Source organism: Mustela putorius, unplaced genomic scaffold (assembly GCF_011764305.1).
Source record: "Mustela putorius furo isolate JIRA1106 unplaced genomic scaffold, ASM1176430v1.1 tig00003846_pilon_pilon_pilon, whole genome shotgun sequence".
NCBI classification, from domain to species: Eukaryota; Metazoa; Chordata; class Mammalia; order Carnivora; family Mustelidae; genus Mustela; species Mustela putorius.
In genome coordinates, this window is record NW_025421999.1 from 84,012 (window position 1) to 96,159 (window position 12,148).

Sequence of the window (12,148 nt, forward strand, 5' to 3'; positions counted from 1 at the left end):
AAAGATTCCAGAAGAGTGATAAAAAGGGAAGAAATTTTATTTGCAGAAATAATAGCTGAAATCTTCCCTAATCTGGGGAGGGAGAGAGACATCCAGATCCAGGAAGCACAGAAAACTCCCAACAAAATTAATCCAGGGAGGTTCACACCACAATGCATAAAACTTAAAATATCAAAAAGTAGAGATAAGAGAGAATTTTAAAAGCAACAAGAGAAATATATATACAAGGAAAACCCCAAAAGGTTATCAGCTGATTTTTCAGCAGAAACTTTGCAGACCAGAAGAGAGTGGCATGATATATGCATAGTGTTGAACTGAAAAAATCTGCAACCAAGAATACTATATCCAGCAAGGCTACCATTCAGAAGAAAGATAAAGACCTTACCAGACAAACAAAGGTTAAAGGAGTTCATCACCACCAGACCAGTCTTACAAGAGACATTGAAGGGAATACTTTGAGTGGAAAGAAAAAGCCATAATTAGGAGTAAGAAAATTATGAAAGGCAAAAATGTCACCAGTAAATGAAAACATGTAATAAAAGTAATAGATTAATCACTTATAAAACCAGTATGGTTATTAAAGCACAAAAGAAATAAAATCAATTATATCTGTAAAATCAGTCAAGAGATTCACAAAATAAAGAGATAAATTGTATAACAGCATATATATAAAATGTGAGGGGGCTAAAATTTAGTGGTTTTAGAATGGGTCCAAACTTAAGTGACCTTCAATTTAATAGACTGCTATATGCATAAGATGTTATGAACCTCATTTTACCCACAAATCAAAAATTCTATAATAGATACAAAAAAAAATAAACAGAATGAAATAACAGCATAGTGCCAAAAAAAAAAAAGCCACCAAGCCACAAGGAAAGACAGTAAGAAAAGAATAGAGAAGGAATGCACAAGCAACTGTAAAACCAGTAACAAAATGGTAATGAGTATATACCTATAAGGACTTTAAATGTAAATGGACTAAATACAATAATCAAAAGACATAAGGTGAGTGAATTCATAAAAAAGGAAGAATATACAGCCTACAAGAGACTCACTTTAGTTTCAAAGTGGGGGATGGCAAAACATTTACTATGTAAATGTAAATTTAAAAATTAAAAAAAAAAAAAACCTAGGGTAGCAATATTTATATCAGACAAAGCAGACTTTAAACCAGACTGTAACCCAGATGTCCACTGACAGATGAATGCATAAAGATATGGTATATATACACAATGGAATATTACTCAGCCATCAAAATTATAAACTTTTACCATTTGCAACAACATGGATGGAACTGGAGGGTATTATGCTAAGCAAAATAAGTTAACCAGAGAAAGACGATTATCATATAGTTTCACTTATTTGTAGAATTTAAGAAACAAACCAGAGGATCATAAGGGAAGGGAGGGAAAAATAAAATAAGATAAAATCAGAGAGGCGGAAAAACCATAAAAGACAATTAACTATAGAAAACAAACTGAAGGCTGCAGGAAGGGAGTTGGGTAACTGGGATGGGGTAAGATGGGTGATGGGCATTAAGGAGGGCATGTGATGTAATGAGCACTTGGTGCTATATGCAACCGATGAATAACTGAACTCTACATCTGAAACTAATGATATACCATATGTTAATTAATTGAATTTAAATAAAATAAGATAGGGGAGCCTGGGTGGCTCAGTGAGTTTAGCCTCTGCCTTTGCCTCAGGTCATGATCTCAGAGTCCCGGGATCAAGCCCCATATCAGGCTCTCTGCTCAGTAAGGAGCCTGCTTCCCCCTCTCTCTATGGCTGCCTTTCTGCCTACTTGTGATCTCAGTCTCTCTCTCTCTCTCTCTGACAAATAAATAAATAAAATCATTAAAATAAATAAATATTTTAAAAAGACATAACAAGAGACAAGAAGGCCTTTATGTAATGATAAAGGGGAAAATCCAGTAAAAGGATATAATAATTTTAAATATTTATGCACCAAAATGGAGGTACTAAATACATAAAATAACTATTAACAGACAAAAAGAGAAATTGACAGTAATACAATAATAGGAGGAGACTTTAACACCCAATTACATCAATGGATAGATTTTACAGACAGAAAATCAACTTCTGAATGACACAACGGACCAGATGGATTTAACAGAAATATTCAGAGCATTACATCCAAAACCAAGGGAGGGAATACACATTCTTTTCAAGTGGATGTGGAACATTTTCCAGAACAGATCACATGTTAGATCACAAAACAAGTCTCAATAAATAAAAATATTGAATCATATCATGCATCTTTTCTGATCACAACAGAATGAAACTAGAAATCATTCACAAGAAAAGATCTGGAAAAAACACAGGTACACAGAGCCTAAATAACATGATACTAAATAACCAATGGGTCGATGAAGAAATTCAAGAGAAAATTAAAAAAAAATATATGGAGACAAATGAAAACACAACAATCCAAAATCTTTGGGATGAAATAAAAGCTGATTTAAAGGGGAAAATTGTAACAATACAGACTACCTCAAAAAGCAAGAAAAATCTTAAATAAATAACCAAACCTTACACCTGAAGGAGCTGGAAAAAACAGCAAACAAAGCCCAAAACCAATAGAATAAAGAACATAATAAAGACTAGAGCAGACATAAATGAGATAGAGATTGAAAAACCCCAATAGAATAGATCAATGATACCAGGAGTTCATTCTTTGAAAAGATCAACAAAATTGATCAACCTTTAGCCAGACTCATCAAGATAAAAATGAGAAAGGATTCAAAATCAGAAATGAAGGAGAAAAACTGACACCACAGGAATACAGAAGATTAAAAGAGAATATTTTGAAAAATTATATGCCAAAAATAGGACAAGCTAGAAAAAATGGATAAATTCCTAGAAACATATAACCTTCCAAAACTGAATCAGGAAGCAATAGAAAATTGGAACAGACCAATAACTAACAATGAAATTGTATCTGTAATCAAAAAATTCCCAATAAACAAAATTCCAGGACCAGGTGACTTCAGAAGTGAATTCTACCAAACATTTAAAAGAAGAGTTGATGTTTATTCTTCTTAAACTATTCCCAAAAAATGGAAGGAAAATTTCCAAATTCAATCTATGAAACCAGCATTACCCTAATATGAAAATCAGATAAAGACACTACAAAAAAAAATCTACCAGTTGATATGCCTGATGAACATAGATGCAGAAATCCTCAACAAAATATCAACAGATCAAGACAGGTTCTCTTACATTGACCACCTAAGAATCATGCTGTAAGAAGTAACCTCTCTTCTTCCTCTACAACATCTGCTCCGCAGCTGCAAATTAGCAACCATGTGTGAATGCATCTTCATCCATGTTGGCTAGGCTGGTATCCAGATTGGCAATGCCTTCTGGGAGCTCAGTTGCCTGGAATATAGTATCCAGCCTTATGGCCAGATGCCAAGTGACAAGTCCTTTGGAGGAGAAGATGACTCCTTCCACATCTTCCTCAGTGAGACGGGTCCTGGCAAGCAGTGTTTGTAGGGCACTAGGCCCAGGGCAGTGTTTATAGAACTAGAAGACACAGTCATTGATCAAGTTCACACTGGCACCTACTGCCAGCTTTTCCACCCTGAGCATCTCATCATAGGCAAGGAAGATGCTGCCAATAATTATGCCCAAGGGCATTACACCATTAGCAAGGAGATCACTGACCTTGTCTTAGATCGAATTCAGTAACTGGTCAACCAGTGCACAGGTCTTCAGGGCTTCTTGGTTTTCCACAACTTTGGAGGGGTTCCAGGTTCACTTCCCTGCTGATGAAACACCTCTGTCAATTACAACAAGAAGTCCAAGCTAGAATTCTCCATTTACCCAGCCCCCCAGGTTTCTGCAGCTGTAGTTAAGCCCTACAACTCCATCCTCACTACTCACACCAGATGAATGTATCTGGAGAACTCTGACTCTGCTTTCACAGTACAAAACACAGCGATCTATGACATTTGTCATAGAACCATGGTATTGAATTCCCAATCTACACTAACCTAAATAGGTTGAAGTATCAGATGGTGTCCTCCATCATTGCTTTCCTCAGATTTGGTGGAGCCTTGAATGTTGATCTGACATAATTCCAGACAAATAGGTGCCCTATCTCCCATGTCCACTTCCCTCTGGCCACATATGCCCCTGTCATCTCTGTTGAGAAAACCTACCATGAATAACTTTCTGTAGCACACATCACCAATGCATGCTTTGAGGCAGCCAACCAGACGGTGAAATATGACCCCCACCATGGTAAATGGATGGCTTACTGCCTGTTGAACCATGGTGATGTGGTTCCCAAAGATGTCAATGCTTCCATTGCTATGATCAAGACCAAGCATACCATCCAGTTTGTGGACCAGTACCCCACTGACTTCAAAGCCTCCCAGTATGGAGCGGGAGACCTAGTCAAAGTACAGAGAGCTGTGTGCATTCTGAGCAATACCACAACCATTGCTGAGTCCTAGGCCCACCTGGATGACAAGTTTGACTTGATGTATGCCAAGTGTGCCTTTGGTCACTAGTATGTGGGTGAAGGCATGGAAGAAGAGTTTTCTGAGGCCCATGAGGACATGGCTGCTCTTGAGAAGGATTATGAGGAGGCTGGTGTGGATATTGTTGAAGGAGAGAGTGACGAAAAGGAGGGGAATAATAAAGTTGAAAGTGTCACAAAGATATTGCTTGTACAAGGAAGCTTATTCTGTTTTGAACACTGAGAAGTTGTGCTTTGATCAGTTGATTTGTATACGGTGGTGTATAGTCTCATATACATTTACTGACCTATGCTTTAAAATACAATATTTTGTTATAGCCTGAAGCTATCTACTTCTCTGGAGGGTGTGAATAAATTATTCTCTGTCTTAAGAATATATATATTAGCAAATCAAATCCAACAGTACATTTAAAAAAATCATTCACCATGATAAGTGGAATTTATTCCTGGGATGCAAGTGTGGTTCAGTATTCACAAAACAAACAATGTGATACATCATACTAAAAAGAGAAAGGATAAAAATCACATGACCATCTTAATAAAAGAAGGAATATTTAACAAAGTATAATATCCATTGATGATAAAATCCCTCAACAAAGCAGGTTAAGAGGGAATATCACTCAACATAATGAAGGCTATATATAAAAAACCCACAATGAACATCATCCTCAATGGTGAAAAACTGAGAGATTTTTTCTCTAAGATCAGAAAAAAGATGCCCACTCTAGCCACTTTTATTCACACAGTACGGGAATTACTAGACACAGCAACCAAACAACAAAAAAAAGAAATAAAAAGCATATCATTGGTAACTTTCACTATTTGTAGTCACTTTTTGCAGATGACATTGTACTACACATAGAAAACCCTAAGACTCCACAAGAAAAATTATCAGAACTGATAAGTGAACTGAGCAAAGTCACAAAATACAAAATTAATATACAGAAACCTTTTACATTTCTATACACTAATAATGAAATACCAGAAAGAGAACCAAAGATTACAGTTCCATTGACAACTGAACCACAAAGAAAAAAAATACCTAGGAATAATCTTAACCAAGTAAAGTACTCTGAAAACTATAAAATATTGATGAAAAATCTTGAAGATAACATGAACAAATGGAAAGATATTCCATGCTTGTGGATTGGAAGAACAAATGTTGTTAAAATATCCATGTTGCCAAAGCAATCTACATATTAAAACAATGCTTATCAAAATACCAATAACATTTTTCACAGAACTAAAGCAATAAATTCTAAAATTTCTATGGACTCACTAAGGGCCCCAAATAGTCAAAGCAATCTTGAAAAAGAAGAACAAAGCTGGTGGTATCACAATCCCAGATTTCAAGATACACTACAAAGATGTAATTATCAGAATAGTGTGGTACTGGCACAAAAACAGACATAATGGAACAGATTACAGAGCCCAGAAATAAACTCATGATTATATGGTCAATTAATCTATGACAAAGGAGAATATATAATGGAGAAAAGATAGTCTCTTCAATAAATGGTGCTGGAAACTGGATAGCTACATGCAAAAAAATTAAACTGGAGAGGCAACTGGGTGGCTCAGTCATTAAGCATCTACCCTCAGTTCAGGTCATGATCTCAGGGTTCTGGGATCAAGCCCTGCATTGAGCTGCTGCTTGGCAGGAGGCCTGCTTCTCCATATCCCACTCCTCCTGCTTGTATTTCCTGTCTTGCTTTGTCTCTCTGTCAAATAGATAAATAAAATCTTTAAAAAAGAAAAAAAAAAGAATGAAACTGGACACTTTCTTATAGCACACACAAAAATAAATCCAAATAGAGTAAAGACTTAAATGGAGACCTAAAACTGTAAAAACTCTAGAGGAAAACTGAGGCAATAATTTCTTTGACATCAGCCATAGCAATATTTTTCTAGATAGGTTTCCTGAGGCAAGGGAAACAAAAGCAAAATGCAAGTGCTGAAACTACACCAGAGCAAAAACCTTTTGCACAGTGAAAGGAACCATTGACAACAACACAAAGGCAACCTAACTAAATGTGAGCGGATATTTACAAATATTAGATTCAATACAGGGCTAATACCCAAAGTATATTAAGAACTTATAAAACTCAATACCCCCAATACAGATAATCCAATTAAAAATGGGCAGAGGGGGGCACCTGGGTGGCTCAGTCTGTTAAGCCTCTGACTTTGGCTTGGGTCATGATCTCAAGGTCCTGGGATCGAGCCCCATGTCTGGCTCCCTGCTCACCGGGAAGTCTGCTTCTCCCTCTCCTTCTGCTCCTCCTCCTGCTCATTCTTTCTCTCTCTCAAATATATAAATCTTAAAAAAAAAAGAAGAAGAAGAATAAAAATGGGCAGATGCTTTAAATAGGCATTTTTCCAAAGAAGATATGCAAATGGCCAACAGACACATAATGTTCAACATCACTAATGAAGTTCAATGTCATTAAGCTTCAGGGAAATACAAATGAAAACCACAATGAGATGTCACCTCACACCTGCCAGAATAGCTAGAAATAACAAAAGACAAGAAATAGCAAGTCTTGATGTGGATGCGGAGAAAAGGAGTCATCTTGCACTCTTCATAAGAATACAAATTGGTGGAGCGCCTGGGTGGCTCAGTGAGTTAAAGCCTCTGCCTCCTGCTCAGGTCATGATCCCAGGGTCCGGGAATCGAGCCCTGCATCAGGCTTTCTGCTCAGCAGGGAGCCTGCTTTCTCCTCTCTCTCCATCTGCCTGCCTCTCTGCCTACTTGTGATCTCTGTCTGTCAAATAACTAAATGAAATCTTAAAAAAAAAAAAAGAATACAAATTGGTACAGTCACTGTGGAAAACAGTATGAAGTTTCCTCAAAAAAATTAAAAATCGAATTACCATATGATCCAATAATTTCACAACTGGGTACTTACCCAAAGGAAAAAAAGAACCACTAATTTGAAAAGATATACACACCCTTATGTTGTTGCAATGTTATTTATGATAGCCAAGATATGGAAGCAGCTCAAGCGTCCATCCATAGATGAATGGATAAAGAAGTGGTATAGATTAAATAGATGATGGGGATTAAGGAATGCACTTGTGATGGGCACCATGTGTTTTATGGAAGTGTTGAATCACTATATTGTACACCAGAAACTAATATAACACTGTACATTAACTAATTGAAGTTAAAATAAAAACTTAAAAGGGTCTTCTGGGTGGCTCAGTCAGTTAAGCATGTGACTCAATTTAGACTCAGGTCATAATCTCAGGGTCATGAGATGAGCCCTGAATTGAGTTCTGCACTCAGTGAAAAGTCTGCTTAAGATTCTCTCTTTCTCTCCCTCTGTCCCTCCCCATGCTTATACACTCTATAAACAAACAAACGAACAAAATCTTCAGGAAAAAATTTAAATATAAATAAATAAAAACTTAAAAAAAACTAGAGTGTTAAAATGTTAGGATACAAAATAAGTACATTCTTATTTGGGGCCAGGGAGTTCTGGAACATGGAATTATGTCCATGAAGGGTATGTCTAGATGGGCCTACTGCATGCATTGTCTATAGCCCTACTTTCAAGCAGTGGTAGCTTAGCTACATTTTAAAGCTGAAGGAAGTTTTGAAAGGAAGCTTATCAAGGATCTGGGTGTTGATTACATACAGAGTTTTCATTTACTCATTTAACGGTATTTATAGACTAGTAAGTACCAGGCACTATGCTAGACCCCAGAGGTACAAAAACAGTCTCTACTTTAGTGAAACTTTCATTCTAGTTGGGAACACAGATGTCACACAAATTATAAAAATAAGCATGTGTTAATAAAATGTGGTAACTGCTAAAAATGAAAGACCCAGAAATAGCATGGGCAAAAGCCTGGAGTTAGGAATGAGCATAAAACTGCACCCTAAATCATGGCCATAATTATCAGAAACTGAAATCATAAATGTAGCTGATGTTCATATTATGAGGAAAATCAGAATGCATCAGGAAGTTTGAGGGTCAAGTAGGCAAAAGACAGACCCTGTGAGGCACTGAAAGCCATAGTAAGGAGTTTTGTCTTTGAAAACTATTGGAAGCTCAAGGTTTTTGGCACAGTTTCTGGAATGAGGGAAAGTAAGTTGGCAGATCTGCATTTTTTTTTAAAGATTTTATTTATTTATTTGACAGAGAGAGATCACAAGTAGGCAGAGAGGCAGGCAGAGAGAGAGGAGGAAGCAGGCTCCCTGCTGAGCAGAGAGCCTGATGCGGGACGCGATCCCAGGACCCTGAGATCATGACCTGAGCCGAAGGCAGCGGTTTAACCCACTGAGCCACCCAGGTGCCCGCAGATCTGCATTTTGAAAAGATGATTCTGCCCAGCATTTGAATATCAGATTTCAAGAAGTGTCACAAGTACATGGTTAGTGAACATTGTATTGGATATTGCCAAAGTTCAGGTGAGAGATGATGGCTTATGTTAGGGTAGTGGTGATGAAGATGGGGCAGATTGTATGCTATGGAGTACTTTAGCCCAGTAAACAATTTTGACACAACCCATTGCAATGGAAATTTTGAGCTTCACTACTCATATATGTTAAGTAAAATAGAGTTTCCTTATAGTTCAGCTGTTCAGTGAGGGTTAAAGCTCTGGGACATGCCATAAGCCACATCATAAGTGGCCAAGTCAGGCTTTGACCAGAGGCACATGTTCAGGTTGTGGATGTGGGATAATAACCACTGATTATTTCTGTAAAAACAGTTTATCAAGCAGCTCTATGTAGTCTTAGCCTCAGTCAACATAAGATACTAATGGTGCACTGAGCAGAAAAGAAAGTATCATAAAAATAGCCTCTCATGTACAAAGAAATAAGCACAACCTCAATATGTATAATCCACTTAGTGAATGAATACTGACTATTGAATAGAAAAAAAAAGGCAAGTCTATTGATTTTTCTCACGATTCATCTTCTGTAATGGTATTTCTTTCCTCTCTTTTAAGACTTCTGTAAGACTCTCATGAATAAAGGGGTTATTACCCCTTAAGACTAGGCTAGCTGGATAAGAGAATCCAAAAAAGCCATATTTTGTAGACCTTTAATTTCTGAAGGAGATATATGCAGTATTTATCTCATGAATCTCAGTTTACAGTAGCTCTCTGATTTGCCTGGCTGATCCTGCTTCGTCAACTCTCCAGAATCCCTGGCACCTTAAATGGGCTAGCTGACATTCCTTTTGTTTACATCTCAGATCAACACCCTCTTCTCTATCTCCTAACTTCCCCGAGTCCTGTTAAAGGAAGAACACTCTGAAGCAGTGGTTCTCAATTCTGGCTGTGTGTCAGAATCACTTAGTAGAACTTAGAAGTTAAGACTCCTTTGTTTGATTTTGGGTTAGACTCTCTGGAGGGTGATTCCCCAGAATATGCATTTTTACAAAGTCTCCCAGGTGTTTTGGAAGCACTGGATGACTGTTTTTGGAATCCCTGCAACTCTGACTTGTGTTCCACTTATAGATTTCAAAGTCCCAGAGAAGACAGATCAGCATATTGCCCTTTATGCTCCTCTGAAGAAAGAATTTACCATTTCTTTGAGTATAGTATTGAATTGGAATAATAGTACTAACCCCAGATGATATAGAAGATACATAATTTCTCGTTGATGATAACAAAAATTTATTGAATTCTTAGTATGTGTAAGTCACTGTGCGGTATTTTTCACAATTTTTAAATATAACATTTTCTTTAATCCCATGAGGATTTACATTTACTGGATGAGGAAAATGACACTCAGAGGAGTTAAGCAACTTGCTGGAAAAGAAGTGGCCAATTTAGGATTTGAACCCAGGGCTGCCTGCTGGCAATATTCATGATCTTAGCCACACAGCCATCATCTCATAATAAACACACGGCAGAACTGAAAACCAAATGAAGATCTTCCTCCTCTTCTGCATTCTCTGGAGCTCACTATAAGGTGCTTATAGTGTGGACAGAATTCCCCCTGTGGTTGTGGGAAGAGTCAGGGCAGAGAAGACCTATAGTAGCTGTTCATAAAGAAAGATTGATCTCACTTTGTGATAACAAACCTTAGGGGAAAATCATAAGTACTTTGTGTATCCTGGATGTTTTTAGGTTATTTCAGCCATACGATTCCAGTTAAAATCTTAGCCACTTCCTCTATTTTGTTGTGATGCCATTACTCACTGCAAAACACCCAGACAACCTGAAATTGCCAAAACTTCAGATGAATCTGTTAGTAGCAGCAGAAGTCCTTTGATGCCAGTGTCTTCCTGTCCAGTCTAACTCCCACAGTCTCCTACCCATTGGTAAACAGTACTTTCTGTTGGCTAGCACAACCAGCTGTTTTTATTCAGACCCAGAAGAAGTACAATACACCCCAAACCCTGTTAAACTATCATAATCAAGGCAAAGTGTTCTGCTAGTCACAAAATGTTGATGTATGTGTGGCTGAGTTCTAAGCATTGGACAATAAACAAAAGATTTTGTAAAAGATGTGATACCCAATGAGTTATTAACATTTGTGTCACAGGTTCTATTTCTGCTCCATTCACCAGGAACAAATAACATACCAGCTTCAATCCTGCTATTTAAAAGGAAGCTTCTGGGTGGTTCAGTTGGTTAAACATCCAACTCTTGATTTCTGCTCAGGTCATGATCTCAGGATCATAATCTCAAGTTGTGAGATGGAGCCCCACTGTGGGCTCTGCACTCAGTGGGTTATCTGCTTGAGACTCTCTCTCTCTCCCTCTGCCCCTCCTCACCCCCTGTGCGCTAGCTTTTTCTCTAAAATTAATAAATAAATCTTTAAAAGGAAGCTACAAAATCATGTCATACAAAGGTTGCCCATTGTTAAAATCTTATTGGAATGCAACACACTATTAATTGTTCTAATATTCCTCATAATATAGAAGAAATATATGCTAATGTTCTTATTTTTAAACCTTATTTTATATTTAACTCATATATAATGTTTGAACTACATGATTTTTGAAAGTTATTTATTTATTTATTTGTTTGTTTGTTTGTTTATTTATTTATTTATTTTAGAGAGACTGAGAAAGAGAGAGGGAAATAGAGAATCTCCAGCAGACTCCTCACTAAGCAAGGAGCCTGAGAATGCAGTACTCAATTCCTGGACCTTGAGATCATGATCTGAGCTGAAACCAAGAGTGGGACACTTAACCAACTGAGCCACCACATGTTTAGAGAAATATTTGTTTTTGGTATTTCCTTTTTCATTGTGTATACACTACATCATATTTTAAATTGTGTCACACAGTATTATAACCCCAGTAATGCACAGAATAAACACTACTAGTTAATAGAAAGGATTTACCCATTCCTGGTTATCTGTGGAAATTAGATCACAGTATTGTGCTTCGTGAATAATCACATCTTAATGTAAGAGATAAATCTACAACACATACAGACAATGGAGATTGTTCAATCAGGTTGACCAATTAGCCACAGAATGGTCTTGTGCAAAGATTAGAGTTATTTCCCTTGTCACTTTCTGAAATGCCTCCTTGATCCATTTTGTACAAGTAGAGACATGCTAAAATAATTTGATACTAGAAAACTGTTAACTGTCTAAAGTGACAACTGAGGCATATGTGAGTTTTCTTTGTCACATCTGAAGACACAAAAGTGGAAGGGGGAGAC

At 37.1% G+C, this 12,148-nt stretch overlaps 1 pseudogene; it reads left to right on the plus strand.

The window, feature by feature from the left end:
• The first annotated feature begins 3,327 nt into the window (after positions 1–3,327).
• Positions 3,328–4,733, plus strand: LOC101691765 (annotated as a pseudogene).
• Positions 4,734–12,148: the final 7,415 nt, after the last annotated feature.